General features: G+C 33.1%; 1 pseudogene; it reads left to right on the forward strand.

Moving 5' to 3' along the window:
• Positions 1-8,952: 8,952 nt before the first annotated feature.
• On the forward strand, positions 8,953-9,465 carry LOC101243836 (dirigent protein 22-like; annotated as a pseudogene).
• Positions 9,466-19,623: the final 10,158 nt, after the last annotated feature.

Here is a 19,623-nt window from a genome sequence, read left to right on the forward strand (position 1 = left end):
TATATCAAATTATATGATTTATCGTTAACTTTTTTTTATTGAAAAAAACATGTTTAAAAAATACAGACTGAAGATACATTGAAGAATCATCAAGAAAAGAAGGATGTTTGAGAACTTCAATCCTCAAATGAATTTATTCATCATTATACTGTAGAAACAACTTAGCATAGGAAAGTAATTTTTATATTTATTAACTACTAATGTTGATTATAATAAATCATTAATCTCAATTTTGTGTGTAATTATAATGTATGATCATATTGATGATCATCAAAAGTGATAAAATTATAATTATTTTGAAGGTTTGAAGTTGAGCCTCATTATGGGTAAGACGATAGATTTAAGTTTTATCGCACCAAAAGAATAAGACAATGAATTTATGTCCAATCGCAAAAAGAGGGTAAGCCATTGGGTTTAAGTCCTGATGCACCATGATGATACAATATTGGGTTCAAGATCCATCAATTTATGACCTAAAACATTTTTATATGGAAAAGACATTGAATGTGAGTCTAAATGCACCATATTGATAATATAATAATGACTAAAGAAAAACTAATGTGTTTTCGATTAGAAGTCATGAAATTTACTGAATTTGCTATATTACATAAAGTGAATGTGGTTGTAGTGCATAATATGTCTAAAAGAAGACAAGTGATTGAATAATGCACACAAATGTGGAATAAGGTACTAAAGCTATCATAATTTGATAAGCTCACATGTTTGTGTTCCATTCATAAAGAATGAGAACTTCTGATAAATGCTAAAATATGGATCCATTCTCTAAATGGAATGAGGTGTAAACCACCATGCTAGTCATGAGAAATATTGCGACCTTGGTCAATGATGTGGTATCACCAAGAATGTCTCTAAGAAGACATGTATTATAGAAAAGTTTCATGCTTTATCTTCGGGCTTGTATTGGACAAGAATTAATGCAATTGAGGCACATTCTATGATAAATAAGAAATTTACTAATTCCTATACTTTCTTAGTTTGACACGATTGTCTGGGACATCGTTAGTCTATAATGTTTAGACGAATTATGGAAAATTAAAATGGACTTCCATGGAAAAACTAAAAATTATTTTAGATGGTGAATTTTCTTGTACTACTTGTTAGCAAGGCAAGCTAATTGTGAGACCACCATAAATAAAAGTTGAGATTGAATTTTCTGCGTTGTAGGAACGTATACAAATATTTATGGACCTAGTCATCCACCAAGTGGATTGTTTAGATGTTTAATGATCCTAACAAATGTTTCTTCTATATGATCTCATTTGTGTCTATTATTATTTTGCAACTTGATGTTTGCAAAAATGTTGACACAAATAATATGTTTACATGAACAATTTTCTTCAGATTAGTTCATTCAATGATAGAATCACGACTCACCTAAAGGGTAAAGTAATTGAGAAGAAATAAAACTAAAAAATTTTCTTGGAGTAATAAAATTGAAATCTACTCATATGATAGTAAATCAGAAATTTACTAAAGCAACAGGCACATGGCGTAGTAAACTTGGAGTTTACCAGTACTACTAATTTTATTAGTTGGCATGAATAATTTGATCATCCCAAAGATGTACATACTGAGTAATGGACATACATTGAAAAACTAGAAGATTCTTCCACAATTCTTTACGCTGCTTGTTCTCGTGATAAAGTTGATTGGATCAAGTAAAGTTGAGACTAAATCCCTAAATTCTGAGAAGTATAAAAGGTGAATATGAGACCGTTTACCTATCATGTGATATGATAAAAAGATGCATCAATAAGATAACCACGTGTGCGTTTGTTGTCAACTTGCAGTTTGACATTCGCAAAATTGTTTGTGTAAGATAATTGAGCTAAAAGCACAACTTTTAGAATATGAAATCAAGATAATTCATCTTGATAATATTGATAAATATATAAGATGATGTGACATTAAATTTCTCATATAGTGAATCATTGCTTATGAAAATAAAGTTTCATATGTTGATCTAAAATATGATATTACATACAAACATAATTGTATGGATCAAACCAATAAGTTATGATCAATTTTTTTGTTAATTGGTTTATGTTCAGGGAGAAAATAGTTTTTATCTGATAAATTTAATGTGAAATATATGATTAATGAATATACTATGATGCACAAAGATAGATTCTCCAATAGATTGAGATATATGTTAGGTTGTCTAACATAAGGGGATATTAGAAGCAACACAAAAGTTGTAAATACTTCTATTGAATGTCCCTTAAGGATAAAGTCTATGACATACATGAAGCATGATAGACTAATCAATTCTAAATAAAATAATCCTTCAAAAAGGGGGAGAATTAAAGAATCAAAATGATCATAATAAGGAGACAATGTGCTCTTGGAAAGCGACGTAACACTTTATGAAACCTCATGAGAGGAGTAGCTACTTAAAAATAATAAAGTGATGAGATCTCAATAAATTTTGTCGTATTGTGAATCGATATAAAATCGTATATCGTTGACGATATCTTTGATATAATAGCGTGCAATATTGTAAAAGATTATGAGGATATGAATTCTACATCTATTAAAGCATGCTTGTGTAGAAATAAATATCAAGTGAAAAGTGGAATGATGCATCTTTGTAAGCGTAAAGCTTGTTTTGACTTGCAATCTAGGCACTAGAATATGTCATACATCTAATATTGAATGTTGTTACTTGAAAAAATTGATATGAAAATATCCAATGGGTTTAAAATATAAATCATATACAAGTTTTTGGAAAACTAGTTTATCATCCTCATAAGGATTAAATCAATTCAAAATGCATGAAGCATATACAAAAATTGTTATGCAAATTGATAACTAGAATAGAAACTCTTGAAGAGTTTTCAAAAGGCAATAGATTATTTGCTTAAAGAAGTTAAAGTAAGGAACTTGCAGAAATATTTGATCTTGAAGTGAAGATTCATAAAAGCAGATAGAAGAAATCATATTTGGTCAAGATTTTTCTACACTAATGAGCTCAAAAGAATGGTGATATCAACATGTAAGAGGTCTGTTCAAGTAATAGTATAGTTGATTTATTCACCGTGTCTATACCAACTACAACTTTCAAGAAGATGATGCAGAAGCTTGGAAAACGAAGATTCTAGTCTCTGAATGGATGTTGTCATTATGTGGAGTTCATACGCGAGGTACTCTTTTTTCCTCACAAGGTTTTGTCCCACTGGGTTTTCCTTGTAATGTTTTTAATGAGGCATCCATAATGTGTATTATTAGATATGTGAACTCTTTTTCCGTCACTAGATTTTTTTTCCTACTGGGTTTTATCTAGTAAGGTTTTAACGAGGCACGTGATCTATCGACATTCAAGGGGGACTGTTATAAACAAGTTGTATTATAGTGAATGTCTAATTATGTGGAGTCTTTGTAGGATATGGTTAGGAATCCTACTTGGGGACCAAGTAAAGTTTTCCCTATAAATAAAGGGCTTACCGTCATTGTAAATAAGATTGGTGAAAGATCGATGAATTCTGAATATACTTCAAGAGTCTCTTTTCTCTTCTCCCTACTTTCTTCTTCTTCTAAATTTACATAATTTCATAACACACACAAATATATATATATATATATATATATATTTCTTGAGATTGAACACTATCAAAGGTTATAGTCGAAAATAATACTATTTTTTTAAATTTCTAAGGGAACACTATTAATTAAGATTATAGTCGAAAACAGTTTCACTTTGAAAATCTAAATTTGACTAATAATTTTTTATTTAGTTATTTAATGATAAAGACAATATTAAAAAGAAAATGGTTTAAAATAGTTGATTTACTAAACTAGAAAAATATATATTTAATATCGAGATGAAATAAAATGAAACCGATAAAGTTATTAAGCAAACACCCTCATTTCACTTGATTTAAGTTAAATATAAACAATTCTACTCCATAAGATATAGTTATGCATGAATAAACACACACAAAAATATAAATGGTCATGTAATATGATATTTTCAGTGAATCTTTTATCTAGTTATACATGAATAAACACACAAAAATATAAATTGTCATGAAAATGGGCATTCTGTAATATGATATTTTGAGTGAATTTTTTTTATCATTAGTTAAGGTTGAAGGTTTGATTTTGGAAAAAATAATATATATATATATATATATATATATATATATATATATATATGAATGCCGTTATATTGCTGGTACAAGTTGATAACTTTAAACTCTCAAAAGTGTGGACGGTATCTTCTAACAAACTACTTGTTAAGTAAATAAGTAACTAAAAATATAATTTATTTAAATTACATTTATTGTTTAATCTTAATTTAATACTACAACTTGTCCTCTATGTTAGAATCGAATCCACACACACACACTTGATGAATGAAGAACACAAGAACGTTCGAGAGAGAGATATGAGAGATCTAGATAGAGAAAGAGAGAAACAAATATTTTGTGGTAACACCCCGTGAGTAAACTTCCACGGCGATGGGTATATATATTAATAATTCAGAGTATTTTAGGTTACAGAGAATAAATGGAGAATAAATAGTACATCCTAAAATTGAACCGCGTGAATATTAATATATGACAGTACATCAAATATTAATTAGACTCCACAACCTAACAATTCTCCCACTTGGAGACTGATTGAGTCATCCAAAAAATACATTCTCAAAAAAAATCTCTTCATCATCAACATCTTTACCGAACCGCAACAACTGTAGCAACAACTACAGAAGACCAATCGAGGTTTTGCATAACCCCAGTTTCCCAACATCAACACATTTCGTCAACATGTCTGTTGGGTTCTTTGCACCCTCTATCTTCTCCAAACACATATCACCATCCTCCACTACCCTGCGAGTGAAATTGTACTGCCTTCTAATGGGCTTTGTCTTCGAATGATAGATTGAATTTTTCACCAACTGTATGGTCTTCTGGCTATTCGAGTAAAGAATATTCTCTCTCTTCTTCTTGCCCAATTCCTCTAGATAATCTGCCAGCCATATCATCTCTTTCCAAGCTTCAGCTATGGCCACATACTCAACTTCAGTAGATGAAAGAGAAACACACTTCTGAATCCTGGACATCCAACTCACTGTTGTTCTACCTGTGGTGTATATGTACCCCGATGTACTCTTTCTGAAGTCCACATCCCCACCAAGATCATCCTCCACAAAACCCTGTAGAGTCACCTTGCATTGCCATAACAAAGTGATGTACTGGATGTACCTCTCAGATATCTCAAAAGCCACTTCACAACTTCCCAATGCTCTTTCCCCGGGTTCGCGATGTACCTGCTACCAACTCCAACTGCATGTGCTATATCAGGTCTAGTGCAGACAATAGCATATATCAAACTCCCAAGTGCTGAAGCATATGGAACAAGTTCCATATGCTCACGCTCCTCGGCAGTCTTGGGTGACTGCTCCTTTAACAATTTAAAGTGATTCGCCAATGGAGTAGTCCTGGGTTTAGCATCATTAACCCGGAATCTGCTCAACACCTTCTCAATGTAAAACTCCTAAGATAGTTTTAAAGTGCCAACAGATCTATCCCGAGAAATCTTCATCCCCAAAATCTGCTTTGTTGGACCCAAATCTTTCATCTCAAACGTTGCAGGGAACCTTGTCTTCAGATTGTTAATCTCCCCTATACTAGATCCTGCAATAAACATATCATCCACATACAAGAGTAGAAAGACATATGAATCAGTGTATTTTCTTGAAGTAACAACAAGGATCCTTTTTAGCTTTGTAGAATCCACTCTTGGTCATGAATGAGTCAAACTTCTTGTACCACTACCTTGGTGCTTGCTTTAGCCCATATAAGCTCCTGGTGAGCTTTCACACCATGTGTTCCTTGCTTGGAACCACAAATCCTTCCGGTTGCTGCATATAGATCTCTTTGTCTAGATCTCCATGTAAAAACGTTGTTTTTACATCCATTTGCTCTAGATGCAAATTCTCCGATGCAACAATAATCAAAAGAATTTGAATAGAGGTTAACTTCACAAAAGGAGAAAATATTTCAGCATAATCAATACCTTTCCTTTGTGAATATCCTTTAACAACTAACAAGCATTGAACCTTCTTTTGTCATCTGGTTCAGTCTTTATTCTGAACACCCACTTGTTCAGCAAAACTCTCTTCCCTGCCGATAACTCAGTCAACCCCCATGTGTCGTTCTTCTCAAGTGACCTCATCTCATCATCTATAGCTTGCTCCCACTTGATAGAATCCTCCAACTGTAGGGCCTCATCAAAAGACTCTGATTCCCCCTCATCAGTCAGCAATAGATAGTGTAATGAAGGTGAATACCTATTTGGTGCCCTGATGGTTCTGGATGATTTCCTTAACACATGCTCAGGTGTAACTTGCTCCACTTCAGATTCTTCAGGAGGAGTTGGTTGAGTATCTGCTTCGACATCTCCGGGGTTACTCTTCTCCAACTCATCCTCAAATCCCACTTACTTTGTAATGTTTAGAACCTTCTGCTCTCTGTCCTGGTACAGGACAGACTCATCAAATGTCACCTCACAATGTCTCAGGCATCAAGCTTGTCTGTATTTTCTGGATCGACATAAACATAAGTAGTGCAACCAAAAGTCCTCAAGTGTGAGTACTTGAGTTCTTTTCCTTTCCACACCTCCTCTGGAATCTTGAACCTCCTGTTGATCAAGTATGCAGTTGTGATCATAACATCCGCCCAAAATGTTTTGGGCAGCCCACAGTGTATCCTCTTACTCCTTGCACGCTCATTCAATGTTCTATTCATCCTCTCAGCTATTCCATTTTGCCTTGCCTTACCAGGAACTGTTCTCATCAATCTGATTCCCTTAGCTGCAATGAATGCCTTGAACTCTGATTTCTCATACTCTCCTCCATTATCAGACCTTAGGCATTTGACTTTAAACCGGTTTGATTCTCAAGTTCAGCTTTCCACTTCATGAACGTTGCAAACACATCTGACTTATTCTTCAAGAAGTAAACCATACCGTCATGCTGGAATCATCAATGAAGGTAACATAGAATTTGGATCCTCCAAGTGATTATACTGGAGATGGTCCCCAAACATCTGTATGGACCATTTTCAACCACACTTTCTTTGGCTCTCCAGGAGTCTTTGTGAAGCTTACTCTTTTCTGTTTGCCCATAACAAATCTCTCGCAAAGACCCATATCAACAGACTTCAGACCCTCTAATTCTCCCTTTGCAACCAGTATCTTCATTCCTATAACACTCATGTGTCCAAGTCTGTTGTGCCACATACATGAACTGGAAGCACCTTCAGCAACAGCGGCCATGTTAATACACCCTGCAGTGGTTTACAAGGTTCCAGATTTGGTGCCACGAGTTACTACCATAACACCTTTCACAATCTTCCATGAACCTTTCCCAAACTCTGCTGCATATCTTATGATTTCCAACTGACCAACAAAGGTCAGATTTTTCTTGAGCCTAGGAATATATCAGACATCCTCCAATGTCCTCTGGTTTCCCAAGGTTGTCTTTATGCAAACTTCCCTCTTTCGTTGAATCTATAAGGCTTTATTGTCAACATGATACACCATTCCAAAATTTCCAAATTTGAAATTTTGTAACAACTCCTTGCTTGGAGACAAATGGAAAGATGCACCAGAATCCAAAATCCATGATTCAAACCGGGTTGTTCATACTAAGGATTAGAGAATCCCGAATGTCCTCTACTAAATTTACAGAATCATTGTCATCTCCACATCTCTGATTCTGTTTCTTCTTTGGCTTTGTAGAGCTCGTCCTAAAGTGCACTTTTTCTCCACAGTTCCAACAACTCACCTTTGATCTATTCAGAGATTTTCCTCAATTATTTGATTTTGCTCGACCATGTTGATTTTGGCCTTTCGTCTTACTTCTCCCCCTTCGGTCAACACTGAGAGCACTGCCTGATGAATCTCCCTCTTTCGGCTTGCAAATACTTTCGCTAAGGACAACATCATGGATTTCATCAAATTTCGGTTTCTCAGATTCACGGATCTGCTAATCGCAGCAACAACAGTATCCCAAGACTCGGGCAAAGATGACATCAAATTCAATGCCTTAATTTCATCTTCGAAATTAATATCCACAAAATTGAGTTGACTCACAATCATATTGAACTTATTTATATGATCAGAAACAGATCCATTCTCAGACATCTGTAAATTGAACAGTCTACGCATCAAATATACCTTGTTCATTGCCGATGTTTTTCATACATGTTTGACAATGCCTTCAACAGATCGAACGTAGTTTTCTCCTTGACGATGTTGAACGCCACATTTCTTGACAAAGTCAATCGTATCAACCCTAGAACCTGGCAATCCTTGATCTTTCACTTCTCCTCGGTCATGAATTTCGACTTCACCCCAGTAAATGGTTCGTGAAGTTTATTCTAGTATAAATAATCTTCTATTTGCATCTTCCAGAAACTAAAATTGGATCCATCAAACTTCTCAATTCCAAGCTTCGAACTATCCATCTTCAGTGATCGTGTTGAATCTCCTTAGCTCTGATACCAGTTGTTAGGATCGAATCCATACACACACACACACACTTGATGAATCAAGAACACAAGAACATTTGATAGAGAGAGATGAGATATCTAGAGAGAGAAAGAGAGAAACCAATATTTCATGGTAACACCCCGTGAGTAAACGTCCACGGCGATGGGTAGATATATTAATAATTCAGAGTATTTTAAGTTATAAAGAATAAATGGAGAATAAATAGTACAGCCTGAAATTGAACCGCGTGAACATTAATATATGGCAGTACATCAAATATTAATCAGGCTCCAAAACCTAACACTCTACTCACACACTCTGTATAATCAATCTCTTTGTATACGATTAATGCATTGTTTCTCAAGAAATTAAGAGATAGAAAAAACAAGTCTAGTTCTATTGCTTTGCTTCATATTTTTTATGGCCATGCCAATGGCTCAAGGTGTTGAATCATGTTCCAAGGCTGTTGAAAAATGGTTCAAGAAACTTCCTCATGCAAAGCAAAACGTAACTAAATTTCATTTCTATTTTCACGACAAAGTTAGTGCCAAAATTCCAACTGAAGTCGAAATAGCCCAATCCAAAATGACTGCCAAATACCCAACTTCTGTTGGGTCTGCTACAATGATAGGCGACCCACTAACAGTTGGACAAGAGTCTAACTCGACAATAGTGGGTCGAGCCTAAGGGAATTAAGGTTCAACTGATCAAGATAAGGGTGCCCTTCTCATGACCCTCAATTTTTGTGTTCACAACTAGAAAGTATAATGGGAGCACATTGAGTATTCTTGGCCGTAATGCATTTAAAAAGTACCGTGAAATGCCAATTGTTGGTATTTTTCGGTTGGCTCAGGGAATCGCCAACGCGAAGACTTATTGGTGCAATAGGACCAGTGGGATGTTGTTGTTGAGTATAATGTTATGGTTCTACATTACTTACATTAATTTAATTATTTGAAGCTTTAATTTGCTTAATGTTGGTGGTCATTTAATGATTTTGAATGGCAGATTAACTTCTAAATTACTAAATAATCATTATGCTGCAAAAGGAAGTTAGTTGGCTCACGTTGAAGCCATCAATTTGCTACTCTTGATCTTTCCCTTATATAATATCAACAAAAATCATTTTCTTTTGGGAGGTGGCGATGTACTCAACTTTTTTCTTCCTATTTTACTGTGAGCAAGCTTCAATTAATTTTATGAGATAATGCACAAGTACCCCCCTAAACTTATGCCCGAAATCTTAGAGACACACCTACACTATGCTAAGGTCCTATTACCCCTTGAACTTATTTTATTAATAATTTTCTACCTCTTTTCGACCTATGTAGCACTATCTTGTGGGCCCTATGCTGGTTGACTTCTTTTTTCAAGTTAGTGTCACGTAGGCTGAAAAGGGGTGGAAAATTACTTATAAAATATGTTCAGGGGGTAATAAGACTTTAGTATAGTTTAAGTGAGTCTTTAGGATTTCGGGCATCGGTTGAGGGGGTACTTGTGCATTTTCCCTAAATATGTATATAGGGCAACAATAGTTTGGTCTTGAAAAAAAATAATTTTTTTCTTCTATTTCTGTTTTTCTTAAGTAGTAGAAATTTTTAAAATCTTCCAAAAACCTCCAATCTAGATCCTAACAAGTACCAAATTCGGATTAATACACAAAAAGAGGAAATAAAGAGCAACCTAATGGCCTCACCACATTAATCCATCAAGAACCCAACTCCTACGAAGACCAGCTCGAGGGAATCAATAACCCAAGCAACCCGATTTCTAAACAATGCTCAACAAAATCTTACAAAGCTTTCAACACTCACAGAAGGAGTTTAGGTTTAAAACCACAATATTCAAAATCATTATTCTGTAAAATGAACCATTAGACACCTATTTATAGTGTTCGGAATTGTTGCATAAATTATCCCAAAAGTGACCTTAAAATAGGCCAACGGGCAAGACAAATCAGGCTCACCAAACGACTGGGCGATCTGCCAAATAAGTTTGGCGATAGCCCTGCTCATTGGCTTCTCCTTGGATGGCTTGTTGTAACTTTCAGTGGTTTGGGGTTCAAAAGGAGATGTGAGAAATGTCCTCTACAATCGCTGAATGGGACACCTTTTTATGCATCTCATTGGATCAGTCGGCGATCCTGGAAATCTCGCCAATAGGGTTCAGCGAGTTGCCAAAGTGGCTGGCATCTCACCGAATGGAGAATTACTTTCCTTTATTCCTCCCTGCCTCGTTAGATGTGACAAATCGAAATCCTTACTATATTAATAAGAGAACTAGAAAAGGATTACAACCTTAAATTCTAATTGAAATAATAAAACTATCGAATTACAATGGAAATATTGAAATAACGTGTAATTAAAGATAAAAGAAGAATAGAGATGAGGACTTCGATTCTAGAAGAAGAGGAGAAGACAAACATTTCTTCAATATGCATAAACCCTTCTTTCTAACTCATTTTGTCTTTAAACCAAATTCTAATTTGTCTTGGATCCCAAATAAAACATTTCAATATTTTACTCGGACCAATTTCATTTCTCAGTTCTAACTCATTGGCCCTTATAGAGCTAGCTTGGTTCACAACTTACACACCAATGTAACAAACCGAAATCCTATATTAATAAGAGCATTAGAACAGGATTACAACCTTAAGATTCTAATTGAAATAATCAAACTACCGAATTACAATGGAAATATTGAAACGAAGAATAATTAAAGATAGAAGAAGAATGGAGATGAGGATTTAGATTCTAGAAGAAGAAGAGAAGACAAACATTTTCTTCAATAGGAATAAACCCTTCTTTCCAACTCATTTTGTCTTTAAATCAAATTATAATTGGGCCTGGATCTGAAAAAAAACACTCCAATATGTTACTCGGCCCAATCATATTTCTTAGTTCTAACTCATAGGACTTAATAGAGCTAGCTTGGTTCACAACAATACACCTGTCTCCAAAAAGAACCTTGTTCTAAAGGTTCGAGGTAGGATTCATCATCCGGCAATATGGAGTATAATACACTCGGCTAGAACAGGCCAAACTGTGTAGGAACCATATTATAATTTGGTTAGCCGCTAGGAGAAGTCTAGACATGGTTGCATAATTCTTTATTAGCTTTGGAACATGGGAGGGATGTTTAATAATTTGAATTATGTCCAAAAGAGAAATGCACCTAAACATCTCACCCAAACTTATGGAAGCAATACTAGTAGCAACATAGGAGACCTTCGACATATTTTCTGACAGCAACCAACACATATGGCTAACAAGAGCGGCAATTCCCTTCATACTCTATTTTTCCTTCATATTGGTTCCTTTATGATCAATTGAAATATTCACCTTCAAGAGTTGATGAATAGTGTTAGAAGCTAACCTTCCCCCAAACCTCTACATTGAAACTGACATCAGCCAACAACCACACTCTCTCTAATTTGCAGTAAAACTCTTCGACATTACCAAATAGAGTTCATGTACAACCTGCCTTGCAACCATACACTTGTTCAAGAGGATAACAAAAACTAATGAAGTATTTAAGCCATAATGTAATCTATGATGTGCAGCGCGCACTCTATCATCTCAAGGACTCATAAAGTGTGTAGCCTGTAGTAGGGGACTCAACCTGAAATATTACCTTATATCCACTCCTCAATACTATCTCTTCCCACTCAAGTAACATTGTAGCATGCACATGTCTATAGTGAAGATGTAAAATTGATGTGTTCTTGGAGTTGGCCATATGTAAAACTTATGTGTGCTTGGAGTTGACCGCCAAAACCTCATATTTAACATCATAATAATATCGATGTAAGACTAGTGTATATGCAATTGACAGACATATGAACAAATTTTGCAAGTAGGAATTTAAACACCATTGTAGTCCAGGATCCCACACTATATTCATAGAGTTTGAATATGTAATTAAGAATAACCGGTCTATACATCTAAGCAATAGTAGTTCCTTTGCGTTATATACTATAAAACTTGTTAGAGCCCTGAACTCAAAATGTATTCCTGGATCCCAGGCAGAAGGATCACAATTGTAGGAATGGTTACAGTCAGAAAATTAGCAACAAAAGCAAATGGAAATGGACTCAACTTATGTTGACCGTTGAATTCCTCAACAGATTTTCCATTGTCAGCTTCAAGATATACGTCAACATAATGCATCACACTTGTTGAATGGAAACCTGATCCTCCAGAGAAAAGTTACCAAGACTTAAAGCTTCAACAATCTTTTTGCCCTAAAAAGATATTGTTATACTTTTACTAATCGTTGGGTCACCATCTACATCGTCATGTATCATAGTAAATGTAGAGTGTAGAAATGCACGGGAAGAAATCGTGTTTGACCCCATCATCCAACCCAGTAAAATGACACTCCCTAGAAAAAGAGTCAAACTGTCGTATATCCTGTGCGAACCTATACCAAACAAAAAAAATCAGAAGATTGCCCTCCTGCCCAGTATCAACCCAATTGCATTTGGGTTGGCGAAAGTCAAGGCAAAATAACTCTTCAACTTGGTAATCCCAATGAAATTCTTCAAGAGAGTCATGCCAAAAGAAAACTTGGTAAGCAAACACAACCAACAAACCAGATGTATGCAGTGAAGGAGATTTTTCAAACAACATTACATTATCATGTGAATTTTCCTCATCATTACTATTAGATCCATCTGTTTCATGCAACACAGTAAGAGGTTTCTTTCTTGAAGCTATCATTGTACACCTTGTCTGCTGTAGTTACAAAATGTTCAACCTCATGAAAAATAGCTTTCAGACCATGAATGTTAGAACTCGCTGTTGTGTGGGAAATTTCATCGAACACCTGATCTTCAGTAATGAAAGAAGGTTCATGTACCAATTTGGCTTCTGTTGAGTTTGCATTCCCAATTTGTGGAGTCTAAATTTCTTCAAATGGTTTAACTTCAACATCATTTTTAGTAATCAATGCCACAGACTCTACAAATTTATACTTCACTGTCAATTTATCAGACACATGGTACGTCTGTGTCAATGGATGAGGTAGAGGACTATAGAGAATAAGTTAGACGCCCCAACACTACTTTGTTGGTTTGTTGTCAAAAACGTTGGGTGAATTCTATCCTTGAAATGCTTCCAATCGAAAAATAGTTTTTTGTGAAACAACAAATCGAATCAGGTTAGAGCTTCACCATCAAGATAGAATGAAGGAAGAGGTAACCAATAAATCTCATCAAAACCAAGGAATGTGAAGTACTACTCCGTCGGAAAAATCCAGCCCTCTGAATTGCCGATGCCACAAAATCATTCCAATATCACCACTTCCATTAGAGTACAAAAATGAAAGCACTAGTGTAACAAATCGAAATCCTTACTATATTAAAAAGAGCACTAGAACAGGATTAAAACCTTAAGATTCTAATTGAAATAATCAAACTACCGCATTACGAGGGAAATATTGAAATAACGAGTAATTAAAGATAGAAGAAGAATAAAGATGAGGACTTAGATTCTAGAAGAAGAGGAGAAGACAAATATTTTCTTCAATATGCATAAACCATTCTTTCAAAATCATTTTATCTTTAAACCTCATGCTAATTGAACCTGAATCCCAAATAAAACACTCCAATATTTTACTCGGCCCAATCTCATTTCTGAATTCTAAATCATAGGCCCTTATAGAGCTAGCTTGATTCACAACATTGAACCTCCCACACTCCAAGCTTTCATCCATACAGGGTGGTTCACAGCTGGGAGCTCCATTAAAGCGCATTTCCCAAGCCCATGAACCTCCATCCTTGAGAATAATCCATCAGTACGTTGAAATTCGTGAATGAATGGTTTGGGGGAAATCTGTATTGCATGAAAATATGTGAGTTTGCCTTTGAATCATAGGTCATCAAATCCTACAAATTATCTATAAAACATTATTATCAGTGAAGTTTTTACCTTCAAAATATGATTGTCGATTATGATACTATGTTAAAGTCATATTCTTCAATTTTTTGTACTGACCACATCTGATTATAAAATAAATCTTGTCGTAAGGAATGCTTTACATATTTAAACAATATTCAATAAAGTTTTTACTAGTGTGACTCATTATTCAGAAAACTTCATCCTGTACAGATAAGTCAAGTTAACGTATTGTACTCCCTCCGTTTTAAAAAGAATGACATGGTTTTACTTGACACGAAGTTTAAGAAAATAAAGAAGACTTTTAAATCTTGTGGTCCTAAATTAAAGTTATGTGAAATGTACAAAACTGTCTTTTAATCTTGTGGCCTTAAACCTGCCACATGGAATGTTGAAATTTAAATGTTATCAAAAAAAGAAAGAGGACAATCTTTTTGAAACACACTAAAAAGAGTATTATGTTATGTTCTTAATATATCTTTACAATTGTTTTTCTCATTTATAAATTATTTAAAAAATGTCTTATTTTTATCTGTAGGATAAAGATGACAAATTTTGAACATAATTTGATGATTGCTTTGAATTGATGTGATAAAATAATTAGTGATATGAACTGATTCAATTATATAGAATGTGCTAAAATGATTATTAGCATGACTACCTTAACTAACTATGTCGGATTGGTTGGACTGATGCATGAGAAATTGGGAGCAAATAGTGAAAATAATCAAATTGATATTTCTGAAAAATATTTATGTTCAATGCAAAATAACTATACAATTATTAACTAATCGGATTAATTTAATTGACCTCGTATATAGTATGTAAGGCAGGCTTCCACGAGCGATGATGCAACTCTAGACCTTCAAAGACGTTCATCAACTTTGTCAATAGTTGATCTATCAATAGACCTTCACCTTCTCTGTCTGTCATACTCATCAACTCTGATAATTGCTTCTTTGGTGATCAGAACATTTATGAATGCTTGTAGCTTGGCAACCCATTATACCATTATCTTCAATGTTTTACTTAATTTTATTACTTGACACAAAATTTAAAAAATTGAAGATTTTTAAATTAAATATGTCAAGATGTGGAAAGTTCTAATTGAAGAAATATATATAAAATAAAGAGATGTGTCAAAAATGCATCTAACCTATTTTTTTTAATTTCATGCCTAAACTATTGAAAAAGTATTTATATGAAAAAATAATCACATGAACAAATAGTTTTCTGCCTAAACTCGATGTATTATTAATATAATTCTTAACATATATCTAATATTATTTGTAACAACTAATTATCCTTATTTTATCCTAATGACATCTTTGTATATGTAAGTTTAACAAGAATAAACAAAAAGAAAAAGTGTATGGGAGGACAAGTAGGAGAAATAGGTCAAGTGTTGTTTCCCTAAACAAATAGCCGTAAATCTTATATATCAAATGTGTTAACTTAAGCATAGATTCAATCACGTGCGACTATCACAATTTACAAATAAAGGAAAGACAAGTCAATATAAAATTTTACGTCTCATAAATTAAAATTTAAAAACACACCATTTATAATTGTAAGAAGTTGAACTTTCACATAAAGCCACTAAAAAATAACCTAATTACTCTTCACAACTATAGTTTGATAATTACAATTTGTAACTACATGTTACAGGTAGGAGAGAGGCGAGCGAGATTGGAAGAGAGAGGAGAGAGACAAGTGAGGGAGAGCAGAGAGTGGGAGAGAGGCGAATTGTGTATATATATTGGTTGGATAATTATATGTTATACATATGTAAATTTATATTGCCAGCGATATTGGGAGAGGGAGAAGAGAGCGAGCAAGATTAGGATAGGGAGAAGAGAGGCGATCAAGATTGGGAGCGGGAGGAGAGAGGTGAGCGAGCAGGGGCAGAGAAATGAATTGTATATGAATATGCGTCAGATAACTATATATATATATATATATATGCATTTGTATATATGTCAAGCGAGATTGAGAGAGGGAGGAGAGAAGGGAACGAGATTGAGAGAGAGGGAAGAAAGGTAAATTGTATATGTATATCGGTTAAATAACTAGCTCTAGGGCTTGAACTATATGAGTTGGGCCAACCCATGGATCAAATTAAAAATTAATTTAAAATTATAATAAAATAAAACACTAAAACTAACAACAACAATCTAAGCTTAAAGTCATAAACCATGCATATAAATATCACAAATAAAATATTTTTAATAATGCATTACGTTTGACTTCAGGTAAATTTTTGGTTGTATGAATTTAATTTGAAATTACTATATGTTTTTTTTAAAGATCATAGGTATAACAATAACAATAACAACAACAACAACATGCTAGTGAAACGTTACTCAGTGAGGTCTACGGAGGGTAGAGTGTACGTAGACCTTATCACTATCTCATGGAGCTTGATAAGTTGTTTCTAAAAGACCCTCGCCTCAAGCACATCAAACTCAAGTAACAAGAAGAAGTAAGTAATGAAAAATCATTAAAAAAATGTAATCTTTAAGTGAGTATTTGAACTTTGTGATATTTATACGCATGATTTAAGACTTTGAGTTTAGATTCCTGTTGTTAGGTTTGGTATTCTATGTTATTATAGTTTTAATTAATTTTTAACGGAAATTTTTTCAAAATGTCAATATTTTAATATTTTAGAGGGCTCATTAGCAACACTTCAATATTTAGTAAAATTGTCAAAATTTTTGTTTCTTATGTATCTTATTTATGTTTTTATTTAAAGAATACAATTCTTATATAACAGATTGGAGGAATTTAGGAGAGCGAATTTTTTTTAAAAGGAAAAGATGCTTAAGAGTCTCATGTGTTACAATTTATCAAAATACACCAACTTTCATCTCTTTCTTCTTCTTTCACCATGTTCTAAAAACAAGCATTTCACATTGTTCTAAAAAAATTAAATATCCAATTTTCTTAATCATTTTTGTTTCTATATACTTTTATTTGCCAAGAAAAATATCCAATTTTCACTAATTATTATTATGAAAATCACGGAATTAAAGAATTACCACATCTGTAAAATTGTCAATATCCAATTTTCACTAATTATGGTTATGAAAATCACGGAATCAAAAAATTTAATATCCAATTTTCACTAATTATTATGAAACTTTATGATAATACGTTATAGTTTTATAAATTAAATTTAAATTTTTATAATTTAGAAATTTATACACCTCTATTTTTATCTTTTATTTGGCATATTTTCTCACAACGTATTTTATTTTATTCTTCAGAATTTTGTAACCTTGCTTAAATCGTATCCATTCCAACATGTTCACCATTTGTATTTGTATTCATTCTAGTTTTCGTGTTGTATTTTGTATAATGAAACTTGTATCTCTTGATAAGTTTGTATTCATTCCAACATGTATGCCAAATAAATATGTAGCTATTTAAGAAACAAATTTGTATTCGTTTATTTTTTTAGTATTTATTGCTCTTCAGAATTTTATTTCTTTTCCTAAGTCGTATTCATTCCAATATGTATATTATTTGTATTTCTATTCATTCTAGTTTTTCTATTGCATTTTGTATAATGGTGTATAAAATATAAAAATAATATGATGAAAAAGTGAGAATGAAATATAAAATTGAAAAAGAATACGAGAATATTTGTTGCAATCATTCTTAAATAAAATACATAACTAGTTGGCTTACCTTTGAGATGAATATAATTAGGGGAAAAAAGATTCATAAACAATGCAACATGAGATTTTGAATAAATACAAATATTAATATGATACATAGTAGTTTGAATACGAATTGAGGAAAGATACAAAAATCAGAATAAAAAATTGTAAAAACAAGGAAAAATGTACAAGTACCCCTCAACCTATTCCCGAAATTTCAGAGACACACTTATACTATACTAAGTTCCGATTACCCCCTTGACTTATTTTATAAGTAATTTTCTACCCCTTTTCGGCCTACGTGGCACTAGATTGAAAAAAAATCAGTCAGTGCTGGGCCCACAAGATAGTGTCACGTAGGCCGAAAAGGGCTAGAAAAGTATTAATAAAATAAGTTCAGGGGGGTAATAGGACCTTAGTATAGTATAAGTGTGTTTCTGAGATTTCGGGCATAGGTTGAGGAGGTACTTGTGCAGTATCCCTAAAAATAAACCAAACTAATAGAAAGTTGTTCTTCCTATAAATAAAATACATACCTAACTGACATACTTTTGGGATGAATACAAATTTGGGACAAATACAAGATTTAAAAACTATGCAACACAAAATTTTTTATTAATACAAATATTGATAACATACATAGTGATTTGAATACAAACTGAGAAGGAATACCAAATTCTAAAAATGAACTATAAATACAAAACAAACTAATTGGAAATTGTTCTACCCTCAACTTGGTGTTCAACAAGTTTTCAAAATCTTCTACACCTAATTTTATTTTTCTTTTATTAGTAGTGATACAAAAAGATGAAAACACCAACTCTGTGATCATTTCTCTTTCGTTATTTTAATAATGAATCCTACATTGTCCGTTATTTCTTAAGTAATATATATATTGAAAGATGAAAAGTCGTTAGAAAATCGTTGATTAAGTTGCACTCTTGTAATCCTCTTAGATTCAACCATTAGAGAGTGATTTTATGTTTTTCAAACCCTAAACAAAAGGTTGTCAATTTAATACTCAACTACAAATAAAATTATTGAAAAAATTAAATAAAAAAGTAGTAAACAAACCTATAAATTGGATGATGCATACCTTAATCAAAAGGATTGATATGAATATCTTTAGAGATATATTTCCCAATTTCAGAAAAAAAACACACAAATAGAACGGAAAAGAGAAGTGAGAGTTCAAAGATGAAGAAGAATTGGAAGAGTGAAATCACTGTGAGAGAAAATATTTTTTTTAAAAAAAATACATATGAGAGCGAATGAATTGGAAAAGGTATAATTCAAATGAGATAAAATATGGTCTAAATTAGAATACACAATATTTTCTAAAATAATGACATTTTGATATTTTTATTAAAATTTATAAAATATGAATATTTTTAATAATTATGTTAAGATTTTTGACTAATTTGCTAATTTATCATTTAATGTACGGGCTGACCCAACTCATATAGTTCAAGCCCCCAAGGCTAATGGGCTTATTTAGGTTGGGCTAAAGAGTCCTATTTTTAAATGGGCTCCAAAAATCT

Source organism: Solanum lycopersicum, chromosome 10 (assembly GCF_036512215.1).
Source record: "Solanum lycopersicum chromosome 10, SLM_r2.1".
Lineage (NCBI taxonomy): Eukaryota > Viridiplantae > Streptophyta > Magnoliopsida > Solanales > Solanaceae > Solanum > Solanum lycopersicum.